This window comes from Macaca nemestrina, chromosome 5, assembly GCF_043159975.1.
Source record: "Macaca nemestrina isolate mMacNem1 chromosome 5, mMacNem.hap1, whole genome shotgun sequence".
NCBI lineage: Eukaryota > Metazoa > Chordata > Mammalia > Primates > Cercopithecidae > Macaca > Macaca nemestrina.
This window is the reverse complement of record NC_092129.1, coordinates 102,191,550-102,208,283: the sequence shown is the minus strand read 5'-3', so window position 1 is coordinate 102,208,283 and position 16,734 is coordinate 102,191,550. Positions and strand designations below refer to the sequence as shown.

At 45.5% G+C, this 16,734-nt stretch overlaps 1 protein-coding gene across 6 annotated transcripts in view; it reads left to right on the top strand.

Moving 5' to 3' along the window:
• The first annotated feature begins 5,888 nt into the window (after positions 1-5,888).
• LOC105495969 (melanocortin 2 receptor accessory protein 2) overlaps positions 5,889-16,734 on the top strand; it is a 50,869-nt gene continuing 40,023 nt past the window's right edge. Inside the window, exon 1 of one of the 6 annotated variants that reach the window (XM_011765949.2) lies at positions 5,889-6,032. The gene's annotated coding sequence lies outside the window, so the exon portion shown is untranslated. Of the gene's footprint in view, positions 6,033-6,671; positions 7,779-11,609; positions 13,150-13,820; positions 14,169-14,229; positions 14,722-15,335; positions 15,357-16,734 lie in introns of those variants that run through there. The other 5 variants (XM_011765977.2, XM_011765972.3, XM_011765961.3 and 2 more) reach the window with 5 other exon arrangements.

The window sequence follows — 16,734 nt, the reverse complement described above, 5'->3', positions numbered from 1 at the left end:
CAGGGATGTGTCCTTCTCTAAGACAAATCCTAATTTTACTGCTTCCTGCTGAGCCTGACTGCTGGCATTGGTCCTAATCAATTGGAAAATACATGAAGTTTCCCAGGTCTTGAGTCAACACTGAGCCCCTGTTTTCCTGATGCTGAGAGCTGCCAGACGGCCAGTTGCCAAGAGACCATGCCAGAGCTCATGTTCCCTTATTTTCTCTCTACTTCCTTTTCCCTATCTCCTCTCCACCTCTGCTGTAATGCCTCCGGGCATTTTCTCAGTTCACTCTGTTTTCAAATCTTTCTTTATTACTCAGACTTCTGGGAATATTCTTGTTGTGTTTCATTGCTGTGTATTTTTTCCATAAAATACTTCTTAACTAGATGGTGTCACCTGGAACAAATGGAAGGGAATATATCTTACATTTTCTTTTGTATCCACCCTGACCCTCCAACCCTTCAGTACCCCGACCCCAGAAGGGCTCAGGACAATACAAGATACTCATCATTGAGTGACTAAATGATTAAATTTCCTGAAGGATAATTCAGGTTTTTTTCCCCCTCCAGAAATTCTCTTGATTTATTCTCTTACTCTTTATTTTCTTATTTCATCAATTATTTCCTTTCTCAACTCTTATCTTCAACTTCTCTCTTCCTTTAGGGTCCTTGTTCTCAATCTAGAAACATGTTTATGTCTCTCATCTGAAACAAATGAATAAAGACAAAACAAAGCAAGCACAACCTTTCCCTTGACTCTGCATCCCATTTGTTTATTCAACGTTTGTTTCCTGTGTCTACTATGTGCCAGTGTTCTGGGGTCTGCATGGAGGCAGAACAGTTGCTTCTCTCCTGGAGCTAGGGAGATGATTCAGATAAATAAATATATATATACACACACACACACACACACACACACACACACACATAAGAAAAGCTACAGCTACACCTTTGTTATTCAAGCCTAGGCCATTTGGAGTCTTGGTTAGAAGGCCTTCCACTGGCCCTTCCAGCAGGCTGATTTAGCTTTGGTGACTGGGCATGGGCTGGATATTAGGCCTCCTGACCTCCTGCCTCCCATAAATCTGCACAAGGGCCCTCAGCAGCCCCCTTCTCCTCCTTCCTCCCAAGCCTGCTTAGAAGAGTAGCCTGTAATTGCACTACCTACTCTTTAACCAGCAGCAACCCGGCCCCAATGCCTACCACATGACCTCCATGCTAGGGTCCATGGGGTTTGGTTCTTAATTACAGGTCCTTGGGCCTTAGACATTATTACCCATTTCTCCACTGGGTTCCACCTTCTCTTGTTCACCTCTATGTCCCTAGTTGCTCTTTCTGACATCAGCTATCATCTCTTCTCACTTTATGTTTCCAAGAAGCTATCTCACCCATCCCCCATCTTTAATCACACCACCTCACTGATGAACCCCAAGTTGTCTTCAGATCTCCATTTCCCAATTCCCAAGGCCTAGCTTCATGGGTATGTGACTGGTGCAGTGGCACAGGACACCATGCTCAGAAGGGCCCCTCCCTGGGGATTTAATGCTCTGTGGTCACCATCTTGGAATTCTTAAAAACGTTATCTTTGAAATTCGAATTGGTATCCTATAAGTCTATCAGTCTGCTCAGGCTGCCATAACCATGTACCACAGACTGGGTGGCTTAACCAATAGAAATTTATTTTCTCACAATTCTGGAAATGAAGGCCAAAAGCAAGGTGCCAGCAGGGTAGGCTTCCTCTGAGGGCCATCAGGAAGGGCTCTGTTCTAGGCCTCTCTCCCTGCCTTGCAGATAGCCACCCCTATGCTGCCTCTTCACATTGGTGTCCTTCTGTCGCCATATGCCCCTTGATGTCTCTCTGTGTGTTCTAGGCCCTTCTTATAACATCAGTCAGATTAGATTAGGGCCCACCCATATGATCTCACTGAACCTAATCACCTTTTCAAAGGCCCGATTGCCAAATACAGTCACATTCTGAAGTACCAAGGCTTAGGATACAGGAATTTTGGGGGACACCATTCAGCCCATCGCAGCAATTGAAGTCAGATGAGGCAATGAAGCATGCACTTAGGGCTTAGAGTCGTGGCTCTCTGTGGTCCTGCTTTCTGCCACCTTCCCAGGACACACTCTTAGGTGCCTCCCTGCCTCTTGGCCTTCTGGCCACCTAGCAATCCCTTCCTTCTACACTTAGAAGGGCACAGGGGTGCAGGTGCTGGGAGGACCAGGGCCCAGCCATCCTTGCCCAGGGATGTCAGTGCCGCTGCATGCTTGGAGGTGATTTGGCAGGGGCAAGTCTTGCACCCACCCCAATCCAGGTATCCAGCATATCCTGGTTGATGTTGCAATTCCCTGGGATTTCCTGTAGTCCATGGACCTATGGAAGGCTGTGGGAAAGGAAAGTGACTTCCCTACTTCCTAGCCCTGGGTCATTCAGCCTCTTTGAGAATCTGACTAAAGTTAGATAACCTCTAGCCTGGAAAGTTGACATACATAGACAGCCATGATTTTTATACATATTAAGGGAGTGATGAACTTCATAAAGCTGCTCTGTGCACCTCTTGTGATTTGGCCCTGCTTACCTTTCCAGCCTCATGTCAACTCTGCTCTCACCATGCTGCAGCCCTCTTGAATTGGCATACCCATTCTCAGAATGCATTGTATCCTTCCATGCTTGTGTTTTTGCAGATGCTCTTTCCTCTGTCTACCATATGCTTTTCTTCATTATCATTGTAACAAACTTCAAAATTAAAATTACATTCTATCTTCTTAGAGAATCCTTATTGTCATCTCCTACTTCCCACAACCTAAGTTAAACCAAGTGCTCCCCAAGGACCTCCATCAGTCTAAAAGATTTATAATACTAAGTTTTTATTATTTCCTTATCTGTTTCCTTTCTACACGATTGTGAGCATTTTGAGGACAAGGACTGTGTTTTAATCATTGCTATTTTCCTGGTATCTAGGACAGAGCTGAGCACAATGTTTGCAAATATCTGTTGAAAGATCAAATGAATGCATTCCTGAATGAACAACTGAAAGAAGAGAAGTATGAACTTGTGGTGAGCTCATTTTGGAGCCAAACAGTGCTGGGTTTAAATCCTGGCTCTCTTGAAGACTAGTATTGTGACCTAAGGAAAATTACTCTAAAGCCTCAATTTTCTAATCTCAAAATAGGGCAAATGGAATTTATCTCAAGACAAACCATTGTCAACTTATATGGATGAACAACAGCTATAGCTACATATAACTCAGTCCTGTCACTAAATTTCTGTGAGTTATCTTGGAATGAAAAGACAAAAAAGACAATGAAGCTGTATTCTTGCAGATTAATTTATTAACAACAACAGTAAAAATATACTCACTGAATGTCTACTGGGTAGAAGACATTATGCTAGGACCTGTGGAGAAATGAAATGTAAATTAATATTTGGCCTATGGAGAAGTTAAGGAATACAGTATAGGCTAAATTTTAAAATAAAGTAGAAAGTGTCAGATGCCATAAGAGAGGTATCAGATTTTAGATTAAGAGTTCGTTTGTAGCTGAGACAATGAGGAAGGCTTTCTGGGAGAAATGGTGTTTGAAATGAACCCTGAAGGAAAGGTCAAAAGATTTTTGCTGACAGTGGAGGAAGGAAGATGGGAATGAATGCAACCGTGAGAAGGTGGAAATGCCTAGGAGAGAAATGTGGGCTCTGCCATCCTATTATTGTCATTGTTTCACCAGATGCTGCAGTTTCATCTTCTGAAACTAAGGGTTAGTGACCTGCCTTTTTCACAAAGTACAATGTGCCCTGGTTTTCTGTCTGGAGGCATTGACACTCTGCCCAGAACAAGGCCACCTGATGCCAACAGCTAAGGCAGAAACTGGCCTGTTCACGCCGTAGCCCCTTAGAAGCAGCAGTTCTGTCACTCTGTCTCGTGATGCCCTGAAGACACTTGGCAGAGGCTCTACAGCAGGGGTGAGGAATCACATCCCTGTGAACAGGAATGTGCAACTGAAACTGGTGTGGACACTTGGGGAATGACTAACAAATCTTATCACAGATTGTCAAATTATGTTATTTAGAATCAAACTGCTTGTGAATGAGGCAGAAGATATACACACATGCTGTAAAGATGGTTTTCTCTAATGAGCAGTGGTGATGAGCTTTTTTCCATATGTTTGTTGGCTACATAAATGTCTTCTTTTGAGAAGTATCTGTTCATATCCTCCGCCCACTTTTTGATGGGGTTGTTTCCTTCTTGTAAATTTGTTTAAGTTCCTTATAGATTCTGGATATTAGATCTTTGTCAGATGGATAGATTGCAAACATTTTCTCCCATTCTGCAGGTTGCCTGTTCACTCCAAATGCCCATCAACGATAGACTGGATAAAGAAAATGTGGCACATATACACCATAGAATACTATGCAGCCATAAAAAAGAATGAGTTCATGTCCTTTGCAGGGACATGGATGAAGCTGGAAACCATCATTCTCAGCAAACTAACACAGGAACAGAAAACCAAATGAGCATGTTCTCACTCATAAGTGGGATTTGAACAATGAGAACATGTGGACACAGGGAGGGGAATATCACACACCCAGGCCTGCTGGGGGGTGGGGGTCAAGGGGAGGAAGAGCATTAGGACAAATACCTAATGCAAGCGGGGCTTAAAACCTAGATGACGAGTTGATAACAGCAGCAAACCACCTTGGCACATGTATACCTATGTAACAAATCTGCACGTTCTGCACACGTATCCCAGAGCTTAAAGAAAAAAAAAAAAAAAGATGTGTTCAAAATATTTCGTTTTACACGTGGTAATGAAACAATCAGTGATGAGATGTCATTTCCAGGAATCGTTTTCTGGCACCACCAGGTTGAGTTTATCACACTGCCACCAGCCTGCATGGGTGCTGCATTTCCCCTGCTACTGTATAATGGTGGTTAAACTATGGTTCTGGGGCACCAGGCTTCCTGACCTTGAAGGCAAGCTCCTCTATTGACTAGCATATGACCTTGGGCAGTTCTTTTAGCCTTCCTAAGTTACAGTTTCTCATCAGTAAAATGGAAATGGTGGTAATACCTGCCTAATATGGCATATGGAGAGTAGTAAAAGAAATGACTAGTGCAGTAAAGAACATCTCAGTGCCTGCCACACAGCAAGTGCTTTCTCTCCAGATACTTCTTTCTGTCTCATCTCTTTTAGATCTTTACTCCGCTGTGAGGCCATCTTTGACCATTCCATTTAAAATGCACCCCCTACCTCCAAACATTATCCCATTTCCTCCCTTCTTTTTTGTCCACCGCACTTCATCACTATCTCACATACTATGTATTTTAGTTATTTGTTATGTTTATGCCTGTCTCTTTAGTAGAACGCAAGCGCCAAGCATCCGTATTCCCAGATCAATGCCTGGCATACAATATGGACTCAAGGGAGAAAAAGATGAGCCAGCCCTGCTATGCTGAAACTACTCCCGGCCCAGTGCTAGCCCTTTGGGACCCGGTTTGAACGTTTGACTGCCCTTTGACACCTGGACCAGTGGGCAGGAAGAGAAACTAAAATCGAGGTAGTAATTTAAGTAGCACATTATGGGGGACTCTGACCTTATTGAACTTGAACTTAATGCTGCCGATTTTTCATAAATCTCGATTCATGCTACCCCACTCCCTCTCGCTCAGCTAATGAGCTCCTCCTGTTACCCAAAGTTTACCCGAGAGACCCACTGTAGTGCCCGGGATAGCAAAGAATTCTCTGACTCAGGCTCTGACCCGGACTCGGAGAGGCAAAGCGAGCAGGAAAGGGAAGGGATCTGCAAAGCTCACCTCCTCTTGGCCAAGGCGGCCTCGCGCGGGTGAGGCGGCCCCCGCGCTGCAGCCCCGGCTCCAGCGCCCCGCGCCGCCTCCGCGGCGGGTCGGGAGCGCGCGTCTCCGCCGCACCTCGGAGACAGGAGCTACTCGCCCGGTCCTGGGCGTGGGAGACGGCGGCGGCTGCGCTCGCGCACCTCGGAGGAGCCAGGATCCGGAACCAGGGCCAAGCCTGCGGGCCGGGGCGAGCCAGGCGGTAACCACGGGCGGCACAGGGCGCCCAGGGCCGAGCAAAGCCCGGGCGCTGGGTGCGGGGCGCGTGCAGCCTTGGTCAAGGCAGTAGGGCTTGCTTGGGCTTGGGGGCAGTCTTTAGTTTGGAGGGGCTGGAGAATGGGGTGCGAGGAGGAGAACTGTGATGTGAGGACGCCCAGGGGAAGAGTGTGGAGCCCGCGGAGAGCACCAAGTTTAAAACCTTCCCGGCAGCCCGCTGATGTGCGTGTGGACGCTGCTGGGCGTCCGAAAAGCCTGGAAGCGGCGGCGCTCGGGGCTTGGGTGGGCTTCCTCCTCTCCGCTGGGCCCCAGCGGCAGAGGCACACCCTTTCCCGCCGGTGAGAAAACTTTCCTTGCTGCGGCCCTCCTCCTGCCTTGGTGCCCTGCAACTGAGAGAGCTCCCCTGGACTGGGGAAATGTGCTGGCTCCGGGCCCCGGGCGCGCACCCCATGCATTGGGCAGGGTTCTCAGATGATCCCTGGCTTGACAGTTGTATTCATTTTATTTGAACTGGGGAGCCTGCTCTGCTCGCAGGTCATTTTACTGATTAGAGGGAAATAGGGGTTTCATCCTTTCCCCGCTGCCCCACCCCGCAATCCCCCCACCCTCCCGAGCCCCGTGCCTTCCCATCCTTTGTGTAATTGAGGAAGGCAAAGAGTAGTCTCTGCCGAAACCTGTTTGGAGGCGTTGTGGTTTCCACAGCATGTTAGATGGCACAGAATCTCAGCCACTACTCTGCATTTAGTTTGACAACAATGAAACACTCTGGTGTTTTGAAAGCAAAGGAAGCTTGAATGAATGTGTCCAGGCAGACGAGAGAAGGGAACTCCCATGCATAAATTAATTCTTACGAAAACCCCAAAAGTAAGTAGTGTTTTCAGTTTGCAGGTGGAGAAAATTCGATTGCGATATTAAATACGTTTTCCAAGGTGACTCCCCCAGTTAAGTAATAGTGGGCAGTAGGGGTCTGGAAGCTAGGACTGTGAGTCTAGTGTCCTTTAGGTACATTGCATGGGATACATAGTCAAGAACAGGTGCCAGAGAGTGACATGGGCCTGCAAGGATAAGGTCAGGAAAGCCAGAGGCCACTGTGAGCTGGGGTACCCACAAGGAGTTTTGTTCTTATGAGGAAGACCATCCAGTGTTTATGGAAGAATAGATGATATTAACAGGTGATAGGAAAAGGAAGAGTTTCTTCCAGTCTGTATCTTTCTTTTCAAAATGGGAAGGCCAGCCTAAACCCTTTAAAGAGGGTCTCGAAGCCCGAAACTGGACTGGATGTTCAAAGCCCGAATGGCAGACGTCCTAGAGTAGTGAAAGCAATTATAGTCATCTTTGTGCAGGTATGAGAGATGAGAACGGACCCAGGAGAATTTTCAAGAGGGAAACATTGAATCCTCAAAAGAGGGAAACATTGAATCCTGGCAAGGTTCTAGAACAAATTCTTTAAAATAGCTCAAAACTACCTAGGGAAGCATTTACAAAGACTTATGCCAAACCAACTCCCTTCCCTTTTCTAGCAATCTCCTGGGCTATAGATCAGGGTATGCTGTATCCATTGTCTTCAAATGGATCAGTTTAGTGAATTGCAAACAGCAGTTTTTAAAACATGAAAACCAAAAGAAAGAAAGATATCAGAGTGCATTGCATGAGCAAGGGGAAGTACTGTTTTTGGAAGCACCGCTGGTGATGCACATGTCCTGTTCTGCGTTGCTGATCCTGCTGCCTCAGCGTGAGTGTTCATACCCATTGCTGGCTGCCCCCTTTCAGCCTTCTGAGCTAGGCCCACTCTGGTCACAGTGGGGATCATCTTCTTTTACCTTGCAAATTATATGTCATCAACATATTCTGGAAAGGTGTTCGCTTCCTCCTCCCCATTTCTGTCGGTCCCCAGATGCTGAAGCATTTTGTCAGTCAGAATTCATCTCTGAATTATTTATCTGTGAACTTTTTTTGATAGCCACAGTTCATAGATAACTTTTATCAAACATATTAAATTAGTCCAAATTGTATAAAGAGAATATCACATCTGTCCTTTTTAGCTTTCAAGTGAAATGTTTTTGTTATTTGGAGTACAAAAAAACAATATGCTTATGATGTTTGTGTAATATATTTAAGGAACTGTTATTATACCAAGCTATGATATTTGGAAGATTACCAGATAATGCCTCATTGTGTCATTGATGAGTCAAAAAAAGACTCATCTAGTCTTTTTTTTTTTTTATTTTTTCTTATTTTGGCTTTTTTTCCCCTAAATGAAATATCAAGGTAGATATATGAGAACCTCTCCATAACTCTTGAACCCACTGGTTACTTCAAAAGTATGAGGGTTCATCATGCAAAGGAATATGAAGAAATGTTTAAACAAACAAAACGAAAAATAATATGAGGGCTGAGCAAGGAGGCTTTGTTGAACAGATTTACTTCCTTCATCCCAAAGATAGTGATGGGGCCATCTGAGGGTGAGTTGAGCTGTCCATGTGCCTCTTGCATTTGGGGCTCACACAGTGGCCTAGGCGGCTGGATCACTCACTTTCCCAGAGTTTGTTGGGCAAAGGATGTCTGACGATGATCTGGGAGCCAGGTTGGGGCCACATGGGAGGAAGGGCTGGCCTAAGGGCGAGGACATCTGGCAGCAGAAGTAGGAATGAGCAGCCAGCTGAAGGAAGGTGAGTATTACTAACGCACCCATGTGAGGTATGAAGATAGTTAATTCAGTCCTGTCCTCCTGCTTTGATCTTGGAGTGATTTGAAACTGGCCAGCAGTTGAGTGGATGTGAAGAAATAACAAAGAAGTTTACCTTCCCCCAACCCCAGCAGGAGACCAGCATGCAGCAGGACATTGCTGAAATAGGGCAGATTCATGTTATAATGGGTCAGAGTTTCTTTTGTTTCCAAAGATTAGATATTTTAATTCTTTTAGGTTTTCATATTTCTTATTTATTTATTCATTTGAGACAAAGTCTCATTCTGTCTGTTGCCCAGGCTGGAGTGCAGTGGCATGATCACAGCTCACTGCAGCCTCAACCTCCTGGGCTTAAGTGATCCTCCCATCTCAGTCTCTCAGAGAGCTGGGACTACAGACACACACCACTATGCCCACCTAATTTAAAAAGGTTTTTTTTTTTTTTTTTTTTTTTTTTGTAGAGATATGGTTTTGCTATGTTGCCCAGGCTGTTCTTGCATTCCTGGGCTCATATCCTTGCCTCCACATCCCAAAGTGCTGGGATTACAAGTGTGAGCCGCTGTGACTGGCCTCTTTTGGGACTTTGAAGTTGTTGCATGAGCAGAAACATCATGGGATCTACTCAAGTATTTGTTTGAGGGCAGGGAAGATGAATCCTTGAATATATTTTAAGGAGCAATAGAAAACCAAAATACAATTGACATTTGAGCAGGCCCCACAAGTTGTGCTAGCTCAGAGTAGGTAATATATGCTTGGGTTAAAATTAAGTAGAATAGCAATCTGTGTTTATTGTTACATTTACTTTTGACAAAGGAAGACTTAGAGGCAGAAGCAGTTAGAAAAGGAAAGAAAATGTTTACTTCCCCAGAGTGCAAGGGAGTCAGACTTTATAAGACTGGCCCATCAAATAAAATCACAGTAAATACTTGAAAGAAAATATTCCCCCAAATTACCAAAGTTCTCCATGTACATTAGTCTGTTGTTCATGACGGAAAACAATTTTCTCGCACAGTTACCATATTCCTAAAACTTGTGACTTGTTTTCAGACACCAGCATAGCAAAGAATCAAGGGAAAAATGGTTTCTTTAAGGGAGTGAGATGTGTTTGAAATTTTATTTTGGAGACCAACTTTCAGGCAGGGTGATCATGTTATTTTTGCTTCATGTCAGGGTACAAAGTGATTTTTTTCTTGACTGCAGTGTGAGAAATACTTAGTACTATTGGAGAAGAGGAAAGTATGCATTTTCCTTGCAAACATGATTCTGCAGTCCCTTATAGTATTGTTGAGATGTGAGGTAAAAAAGCAGAAGTTGAGAATATCTCTATGAGATGCTAAAATTACGTATGTTAAAATCTGAGTTTAATTGTTGCTCATGTTTCTGTTATCAAGACCTGTGTAATTTTTGCCTCACTAGAGAACATTAGTAAAATTTCATAACCCTTCAAGTGAAAATAGTTTGTAAGCTTCAAATAATTCTCCTGCACGGTGCATTTTGTTTTCTTCTTGCATGTCCTTGGTAATAGCAAAAACAACAATCACTGGAAGGCAGAGCAGACTGAGGGAGGCGCTTCTTAAGGATTAGTTTTGAAGTTGCCTGGTTGAACAAGAGAGAAAAATTAGGAGCTGAGTGAGGGAATGTGGTTATAAACGTTTTCTATCTTTCTACAAACCTTTGTATAGATTATTTCAGGAAATATAATTCTATCTTGTGTGGGGAAAAAAAGAAAGAAGAGAGAGAAAGAAACAAAATTAAGATCAACTATATCATATAAAACCTACATCATATTCCTACCAGTGTGATATGGTTTGGCTGTGTCCCCACCTAAATCTCATCTTGAACTGAATTCCCATAATCCCCATGTGTTGTAGGAGGGACCCACTGGGAGGTAGTTGAATCAGGGGGTGGGTTACCTCCATGCTGTTCTGATGGTACTGAGTTTTCAAGAGATCTGATGGTTTCAGAAGAGGCTTTCCCTGTCTCCACTCTGACTTCTCCTTGCTACCGCCATATAAAGAAGGAAGTGTTTGCTTCCCCTTTTGCCATGATTGTAAGTTTCCTGAGGCCTCCCTAGCCCTGCGGAACTGTGAATCAATTAAACCTCTTTCCTTTGTAAATTACTCAGTCTCATGTATGTCTTTATTAGCAGCATGAGAATGGACTAACACAGTAAATTGGTACTGAGGTAGTGGGGAACTGCTATTAAAGATACCAGAAAATGTGGAAGCGACTTTGGAACTGGGTAATGGGCAGAGGTTGGAACAGTTTGGAAGGCTCAGAAGACAGGAAAATGTTGGCAAGTTTGGACTTTCCTGGAGATGTAGAGGGCTCGGAAGAAGACAGGAAAATGTGGGAAAGTTTGGAACTTCCTAGAGACTTGCTGAATGGCTTTGACCAAAATACTGATAGTGATATGGACAACGAAGTCCAGGCTGAGGTGGTCTCAGATAGAGATGAGGAATTTGTTGGGAACTGGAGCAAAGGTGACTCTTGCTATGGTTTAGCAAAGAGACTGGTGACATTTTACCCCTGTCCTAGTGATCTGTGGATCATCAGAGAGATGATTTAGGGTATCTGGTAGAAGAAATGCCTAAGCAGCAAAGTGTTCAAGAGGTGACAGAGCATAGAAGTTTTGGAAAATGTGCAACCTGACAATGTGGTAGAAAAGAAAAACCCATTTTCTGGGGAGAAATTCAAGCCAGCCGGTTGCAGAAATCTGCATAAGTAACAAGGAGTCAAATGTTAATTGCCAAGACAATGGGCAAAATGTCTCCGGGGCATGTCAGAGACCTTTGCAAGCAGCTCCTCCTATCACAGACCTGGAGGCCTAGGAAGAAAAAATGGCTTTGTCAGCTGGTTCAGGGCCCCCCTGCTGTGTGCAGTCTAGAGACTTGGTACCCTGCATCCTAGCCATTCTAGCCATGGTTAAAAGGGGCCAAGGTATAGCTCAGGCTGTAGCTTCAAAGGGTTTAAGTCCCAAGCCTTGGCAGCTTCCATTTGGTGTTGAGCCTATGGGTACACAGAGGTCAAGAATTGAATTCTGGGAACCTCCACCTAGATTTCAGAGTATGTATAGAAATGCCTGGATGTCCAGCTAGAAGTATGCTGCAGGGGCAGAGCCCTCATGGAGAACCTCTGTTAGGGCAACATAGAAGGGTAATATGGAGTCAGAGCCCTCACACAAGTCTCCAATGGGGCACTGCCTAGTGGAGGTCTGAGAAGAGGGCCACTGTCCTCCAGTCACCAGAATGGTGGATCCACTGACAGCTTGCCCCATGCACCTGGAAAAGCCACAGACACTCAATGCCAGCTGTGAAGGCAACCAGGAGGGGGGCTGTACCATACAAAGCCACAAGGGTGAAGCTGCCCAAGGCTGTGGGAGCCCACCTCTTGCATCAGCATGACCTGAATGTGAGATATGGAGTCAAAGGAGAATATTTCAGAGCATTAAGATTTAATTACTGCTTTATTGGATTTCAGACTTGCATGGGGCCTGCAGATGTGAGACATAGAGTCAAAGGAGATTATTTCAGAGCTTTAAGATTTAATTACTGCTTTACTGGATTTCAGACTTGCATGGGGCCTGTAGCCCCTTTGTTTTGGCCAATTTCTCCCATTTGGAACAGGTGTGTTTACCCAATGCTTGTACCCCCATGGTATCTAGGAATTAACTAACTTGTTTTGTATTTTATAGGCTGATAGGCAGAGGGACTTGCCTTGTCTCAGGTGAGACTTTGGACTTGAACTTTTGAGTTAATGCTGGAATGAGTTAAGACTTTGGGGAACTGTTGAGAAGGCATGATTGTGTTTTGAAATGTGAGGACATGAGATTTGGGAGGGGCCGAGAGTGTAATGATATGGTTATGCTTTGTGTCTCCACCCATCTCATCTTGAACTGTAGTGCTCATAATCCCCATGTGTCATGGGAGAGACCTGGTGGGAGGTAATTGAATCATGGGGGCAGTTATCCCCATGTTGTTCTCCTGATAGTGAGTTCTCATGAGAGCTGATGGTTTTATAAGGGGCTTTCCCCTTTTTGCTCACACTTCTCCTTGCTGCTGCCATGTGAAGAAGGATATGTTTGCTTCCCTTTCCACTGTGACTGTAGGTTTCCTGAGGCCTCCTTAGCCATATTGAACTAATGTGAATCAATTTAACCTCTTTTGTTTATAAATTACCCAGTCTCAGGTATGTCTTTATTAGCAGTATGAGAATGGACTAAATCTTCCACTGAATTATCCCAACAGGAGAGGAGAGTTAATCCTTATTTCTAGGATTCTGAAGCAGAGGCCAAAGGTGGCAGGAGCAAACATTTATTTGGTTCTTACAGTTTACTCTGTAACATATCTGCACTTATTTAATATAAAACATAATCCTCCAGGTCCTGTATTATTGATGCTCCAGGAAGATGAACCAGGTATGCCTTGAGACTCTGGGGACTATTTGGGATCCTTAGACCTAGGCAAGCTGAGGGACACTACATTCTTGCCCTCACTTTATAAAGCCCCTCTTTTCTGGCCAGGCCCCTCCCTGAAAGATGAGGAGGCTATGGTGTGCCTTGAGCCTGCACTGCCCTTGCACCCCAAGCTCTGGTTTGCTTATAATTGATTGTACTGAGGTGGCAGTGGGTCCAGTAGGTGGAGAAACTACAAGAGCTACACATCCTAGTTTAAGACCCCAGGCCTCAGAAGATAAGATGTCATTAGAAAGTTCAGCTTTTCTACTGCTCTGCCCTAAGCTCTTAAATAAACCACTGCTCTAGCTTACATTTCCATTTCTGCGGAACAGAGCTGGAAATACCTGGTACCGAAAGGTGACAACACGCTAGCAGCCCTCGCTCTCTGCGCCTCCTCGGCCTTGGAGTCCACTCTGGCGGCGCTTGAGGAGCCCTTCAGCCCCCCCCACCCCACGGCACTGTGGGAACCCCTCTCTGAGCTGGCTAAGGCCAGAGCCGGCTCCCTCTGCTTTTGGGGAGGTGTGGAGGGAGAGGTGTGGGCGGGAACCGGGGCTGCACCCGCAACGCCCGCAACGCCCGCAACGCTTGCCTGCCAGCGTGAGTTCCGGGTGGGCGTGGGCTCGGCAGGCTCAGCACTGGGAGCAGCCGGCCGTCGGCGCCAGCCCCCCGGTAGTGAGGGCCAGCGGTTGCAGAGGGTGTGCCAGGTCCCGCAGCAGTGCTGGTGTGCCGGCACTGCGCTTGAATTCTCCCTAGGCCTCAGCTGCCTCCCTGCGGGGCAGTGCTTGGGACCTGCAGCCAGCAATGCCCCAGCTTCCTCCCCTCCGACGTGGGCTCCTGCGGCCCCCAAGCCTCCCTGACAAGCGCGGCCCCCTGCGCCTCGGCACTAGGTCCCATGGACCGCCCAAGGGCTGAGGAGTGTGGGCACACAGCTCGGGACTGGCGGGCAACTCCGCGTGCAGCCCAGGTGCCAGATCCACTAGGTGAAGCCAGCTGGGCTCCTAGGTCTAGTAGGGACTTGGAGAACCTTTATGTCTAGCTAAGGGATTGTAAATACACCAATCAGTACTCTGTATCTAGCTAACCTGGTGGGGACTTGGAGAACTTTTCTAGCACTGTGTTTAGCTAAAGGATTGTAAACGCACCAATCAGCACTCTGTGTCTAGCTCAGGGATTGTAAACACACCAATCAGCACTCTGTCAAAATGGACCAATCAGTTCTCCATAAAATGGACCAATCAGCAGGATGTGGGTGCGATCAGCTAAGGGAATGAAAGCAGGCTGGAGCCAGCAGTGGCAAATCCCTTGGGTCCCCTTCCACACTTTGGAAGCTTTGTTCTTTTGCTCTTTGCAATGTATCTTGCTGCTGCTCACTCTTTGGGTCCACACCGCCTTTATGAGCTGTAACACTCACCACGAAGGTCTGCAGCTTCACTCCTGAAGCCAGCAAGACCACGAACCCACCAGAAGGAAGAAACTCCAAACACCTCTGAACATCAGAAGGAACAAACTCCAGACACACCCTCTTTAAGAATGGTAACACTCACCACGAGGGTCCATGGCTTCATTCTTGAAGTCAGTGAGACCAAGAAACCACCAATTCCGGACACAGTACCTCTCCTTTTCACTCGTTTGCTAAAAGAATGGTTCAGCTCAGAACCGTAACAAATAGTGTGTGATATGGTGTGTGCTGCTTGGAGACAGATACTATGAGCCAAAAATACAAAGTAGTCTTGTTTGGCAAGTCATCCTCACAGTGATTTAAGACACGGCCAGTCTCTCTTATTCTTATTGTGCCAAGTGTTTCAAAAACTCCACTAATTAGAATTTAAAGAGTGGTTGATTCCCTGGTATTCTTAAAATGATCTAATTTGAAAGTTTAAGATCTTTAAAGTTTTAATTCACTTAGCCAGGCTGTTTTAGAATAGCAGCTATGTAAAACACTATGACTCAGTGAGAGGCCAAGTCTAGTCTTTGGGGAGTCTGATGTATACTTTCTTGCTGCTAAAATGAGAGATTCAGATAATCCATGTAATGGGATTTGAGAGAAGAGAGAGATCCTCATGTGGTGAAATAGTTGGAGAGATCTCTTTGGAGGAGGTAATATCTGATCCCTACCCACAAGGGTAGACAGGAATCTGGAGAGAAGGAAGAGGAAGTCCAGCTTGCAGGTGGAACTGAATGGGCAAAAGCTCAGAGGACCATCTTTGAGGGTTTCCCCACCCCAGGTTCCTGTACCATCATGAGCCCTCCCTTTTTTAATGACCCTGTTGTTTCTACTGTCTATGTCTTCAGGCTTTTTTGTTGCCCCTTAACCCGTATGTGTGTGTGTGTGTGTGTGTGTCGGGGTGGGTGTGAGGGGGTGGGTGGGTGTATTTGAAAAAGTGAAGTTCATTGTGTGGGAGAGGATAGTTTGAAATAACAAGCCTGAATGAATTCTTTAAGAGCACAGTCTGCAATCCTTGACTTTTTGACCTCTACTAAATCTTCCATAGTTAAACAACAGTGTTTAGAATATCCTTGTTGATCTGAATGGACTCATAATAATTTTAGCATGTTCAAAACTAGTCCTCTTTCTCCAGGAAGGGCATATTTATGAGAACTTAGTGGACGTGTTTGCTGAAGATGGCATGAACTGGAATAGATTAATGACATTTTGTAAATATTTTCTTTTCAAAAATGTATTTATTTTTTAGTTATATTAAGAGTGATTGGTATAAAGTAAGTCATTTTTAATGGACTTCCTGGGACAGTTTAATTAGTTCACCAAAGAGAACATTGTTTTCCCCAAATTAGTTTCAGCACTGTTATTAATTTGCTTGGGCTGCCATAACAAAATACTGCAGACTGGGTAGCTTAACCCACAGGAGTTTATTTTCTGTTTTCTTTTTTTGAGACGGAGTTTCGCTCTTGTTGCCCAGGCTGGAGTGCAATGGCAGGATCTCGGCTCACCGCAACCTCCGCCTCCCAGGTTCAAGTGATTCTCCTGCCTCAGCCTCCCAAGTAACTGGGATTAGAGGCATGCGCCACCACGCCCGGCTAATTTTTGTATTTTTAGTAGAGATGGGGTTTCTCCATGTTGGTCAGGGTGGTCTTGAACTCCCGGCCTGAGGTGATCCACCTGCCTCGGCCTCCCAAAGGAATTCATTTTCTCACAGTTCTGGGGACTGGAGGTCCAAGATCAGGGTGCTGGTCACGTAGGTTTACTCCAATGGCCAGAAGGGAAGCTCTGCTCCAGGCCTCGCTCCTTTGGTTTGCAGCCGCTGCCCTCTTGCTGCCTCTTCACATGGTTGTCCCTCTGTGCATGGGCTCCCTTGATGCTTTTCTCTGTGTGTCCTAATCTCCTCTTCTTATGAAGATATTCTTCAGAATGGATGAGGGCCTCATTTTAACTTAATTACCCCTTTAAAGGCCCTATGTCCAAATACAGTCACATTCTGAGATACTGGGTGCTAGGGCTTCAACATATGGATGTTGGGGGTGGGGACACAATTCAGTCCATACAGCACTGTATTCACATTGTAGTACAGTAGGGGCTCCACACCCGTG